This window comes from Cryptomeria japonica, chromosome 11, assembly GCF_030272615.1.
Source record: "Cryptomeria japonica chromosome 11, Sugi_1.0, whole genome shotgun sequence".
NCBI lineage: Eukaryota > Viridiplantae > Streptophyta > Pinopsida > Cupressales > Cupressaceae > Cryptomeria > Cryptomeria japonica.
In genome coordinates this window covers 698,878,426-698,882,847 of record NC_081415.1, presented here as the reverse complement: position 1 = coordinate 698,882,847, position 4,422 = coordinate 698,878,426, and positions in this window count along the sequence as shown.

Below are 4,422 nucleotides of genomic sequence, written 5' to 3'. Positions count from 1 at the left end.
GTTCTCGGCTGGTATGGGCCCCGTGGCACATCGAGATCGAGATAGATGTTTACCGAATTGCTTCCTATGGCGCGCTCGGCCGGGCAGCGGGCATTGATGCACTCGTCCTCCATTCCCTCATGGCACTCCTCATAATCAATTAATTATTTTTGTACACTATGTTTAGGCTTTCACTATATTGATTTACCTTATTTTTAACATTTAGTATCAAAGCTATAACTCAGAGAGAGATAGATGCACTTTTTGTGGTTTATTGTAGATTTTTTGCGGTTTTACTAGGAGCATTTGATTTAGTGGTTTTGTAGATTAATGTATGGTTGAAACCATGGTCAACACATCCCTTTTAATTATTGAAAAATTCATGGTTCTAGGTATGAGTTGCAAAATTTTTTAAATGAAAATCTCTTGGAGAAAACAATCAATAGAGGGTTATGATAGAGGAGGAAAGGTTTAAGGGAATATTAGTTGAATATTGGGAAAATCTTGATAAATAGGATCAAGTTATGTTTCTTTGTTTATATCCTCTTGAATATTTTCAAAGAAATTACCACGTTCAACATATGAAAGCGAATATATGAAATAAATCAAATCAAGAGTTTTCTAAATAAATTGTATTTTAAAATAATTGTTTTCCTTGAAAATGAAAGAATGAAACTTGGCGTACAAACACATAATTCCATGAATCTTAAAGGTTTGTGGTAACACATATACTCAGGGGAATGTCAAGAAAAAAGATCACATAATCGGCTTATGATTATATAATAGCATGAATACACAAATTTAAAAGGATGGGCAACTCTTTCTTCTACTTTAAGATCTACTAGACGAAGGGGGTGTTCCTTGAGGCTTTTCTCAAAATAATTTAAAGATATACAATGAAGGGAATGTGTTATGCCTTGCATACTCGCCCCCTCCATTTGCTGTCTTTAAATAAGGGTACCCTCTTGCTTGTCTCGTTTCCTTGTGTAAAGTGGAAAATTGGGAGCTTAGCCAATTCTCCACATAGAAGGGAGGATTCACTAAGCTCAATTTTCACTTGAGGAAACTTTACATTCAAAAGAGGGGGATGAATCTACTAGATGCAATCCCAAAGGATGCAAAGACTAATTAATAAGTAGATTGGTTGAAATTGGAATGTAATTGACCCTCTTTTGTAAGTTGATTATTTAAATTAAGGTAAAGTGCTGAAAATGAAGACAAAGTATGCGAAAACAACAAGCTACAGATTTGGGATTCAGTCGTGCACCTGGATCTAAGAAGTTTGAGATGATTCAGAGCTACTATGTGAAATCGGGCAAAAGTTGCAACGACCATGTGTCCGAACAGGGGTGCCCTCCAATCGGTACTCTGAACTTTTCGAGTGTCGAAAAGGGTTTTTTCATCTCTAAGAGTAAAGCTTAACTTCAGAAGTATAGCTACGCACCTGTTTCCTACACACAGAAAGAAAGGGAAATGTGTTGGGAATAAGGCAAACCCCGATTTTGGAATTAATCAAGTGGTTGAAATAATGTAAATTAAATGACTGAAAGTAGAAATCCTCCTCTTTGAGGGGATGTTGAATTACTTGAAAATGAAATTCTTATACCTCCTTGTGAAGTTTTGCTTGCCTCCACATAGAATTATGATTTCATGAAGTAGAATGATGATCTCCTCTTCAATGCTTGAAATCTTGACTCTATTGATGCTCCAAAGCTTGAAGGAAGACTGAAAATGCTCAATTGCTCTTGAATGCTTGAATGCTTGATGACCTCTTATGTGTATGCATTAGATGTAATGGATGGATGGATGTCGAATGAGAGGGGAAATCCCTCTTATATACTTTCCAGTAGGATTAATTGACCAATTTTCCGAGTTGATCTAACACAAGGGAGATTTTCCCACTTCAAATTTGAGTTAGGTCCAAGGGAGGGGATCAAGATAGGCCCTAATTAAGGGGTCCTAGGGTGCCACACCCTTGTCCTGCCCTATTTTGGGGCAAGATCAAGGTGGCCCTTGACTGCATTACTGAATTGCAAGGTATCTTCGATGTGCATAAGCATATTCAGGTCTCCAATTAGGCCGAGGGGCACAAACACTAAGGCGAAGACCCAAATGTAGTCAAAAATTGTGAGGGGTGCAATTTTAGGACATTACACCTTGTTTTCATTTCCCTTTTGTGTTCTTTGCTTTGCCTCTTCGAGGTTTCAGGTTTTCGAAACCCCAGAGTCCTTCTATTTTCCTTTTGTTTGCACTCTGGAACCACAGGTTCTCGGGATCCCGAGGGGTGCTTTGTTCCCTTTGTTTCTTTTTCTTTGTTTGGCTTTGGATTTTTGGGATCCTAGAACCCCGAAGTCTTCATTGTTTTCTTCTTGGACACTTCAAAATTTCAAAATCCTGAAATCCCGAAGTGTCCCTTTGTTTTTTTCCCTTTGACTTCGAAACTTTGGGACCTCGGAGCCACGAAGTCCTCTTTGGCTTGTGTTGCAAGCTATGAAACTTCAAAACCCCAGAGTCCCAAAGTTTGTCATGTTGGTCTGTCCAAGCCACGAGATTTCGGAATCCTGGAATCTGGGTTTTGCCTAGTTTTGTTTATTGCTTCTTTGGAGCTCCAAAACTTTGGAGTTTTGAGGTCTTTTGACCTCGGAACTCCAAGATCTTGGAACTCTAGAGCGTGTCTTGGTTCCCACACTAGGTTGGAGATATAAATAGCCCTCTACCGATCATTTGAGCTCATTTACGTGCTCCAGTTTATCAAGCTCTCCTCTCGTCTAAACAATTCGATCTCTCTGCGACACACTTTGTGTCCCTTCTTTCTCCTTTGTCTGGGTGAGTCCTCCTCTTCCCGACCTCGTGTTTGTGTTTTTTTTTTCTTTCTTTGGTTTCTTTTCTTTTCTTTTTACGTGTTCTAGTGTTTCATAGCTTAGGGTATTTTGTATTTTAAATAAGTTTGAATATTTTTTTGACAGTTAGGGTTTCTCTTCCAATCTCCAAGCATTCCAAGGTCCCAGGTTTTTAAGATCCTAGTCCTTTGGCCTTACCCTCACTTCAAAACCCCGAGTTCCTAGGATCTCGAAGCCCCTTGAGGATTGCCTTCTTTTTGCTCTAAAATCTCAGAATCTCAAGATTCTGGAAGCTGAACCTATGCCCCATGTTCACCTTGCTTCAGAACCTTAGGTTTCTAAGGTCTCGAAGTAATTTCCTGAGTGTCTTTCCCCCACTTTGGAATTTGGGGTTTCTGGGATCAGGAAGTTCCTTGTGGCCTGCTTATGTCAAGACTTTGAAACCCCAAAATCTCGGGATTTCAAAGTCATCCCTATGAGCATCCTCCCCTTCACTTCAGGATCTCAAAGCATTGAGTTTATTGCCAAACTCATCCTGAAGCTTTGAGTTTATTTCCAAACTCACCTTAGAGCCCTGAGATTATGGAACTCTGAGGTGAGTCCTTTGTTGATTTTCCAAGCTTCGAGACCTCAAAACTTCGGGATCCCGAATCATGCTTAGGGTTTTCTTTTGACCCTGGAACCCTGGGATTCCAGAGTCCATTGTTTTTAAGTAAATCTCTGAAGGCACTAATTATATATTCATTTGTGTAGTTTGGAAAATTAACAACACAGAAATAGGGCATATTGAGCTAGATGCAATTAAGAAGGAAATGACTCAACCAAACCTCAAAGTAGCATACAAGAGAATTAAGAGGTCTAGACTCATGAGGCCATATTCTTTCCTCAAGCGGTACATTCTCCAGAACTAATACTCACAATAGCTCAATGTTGTGACAAGGATACCAAGAGATTCATGGACACCAAAGGCAATGTAGTGGTCGATCTCTAGTCCGACATGCTCGCTATGACCTTCAATATTCCAAAATATGAGAAGGTCCTCCAGACAACTAAAGATGAACTTGTCCAAATTTTCAATAAGAATGTTACAGACAAGAAGCGCCATATAAATGAGTGTGGCTTGAAGAACCAAGAAAATCAGGATTGAAGGCCACAAACAACATTCTAAGGGTCGACTTCAAAGATGCACTGATGTACCTGATTATCATGCTTAGCCAAGCCTTTGGAAAAAAATATTGCAAGCATTACCATTTGCGGATGTTCCACTACATTCATATTTTTATTATAGGGAAGGAATACTTTGAATGGCAACAAATTGTGTCCGATAATATTCATTAGCAAATGTGTAATGTAATGGAGATAAATAAGTTTTTTATGACCTCTTATGTAATCTGGGTAGTGGCTAGGAGCGACATCTACCCTGGGTTGAACACTAGTGGCGGACTTGGAGAAGCGCCTGGGGAATGGAGAGCATGGGAATACTATACTCAGTTGCCCATCCAAAAAGCCAAATTTTATTTCAAAAGAATTAATGACACTTCCATATATGCGGTCATATGCAGATTGATAGGCGATGTCAGGTATCATATCTCTCGGGAAGCCA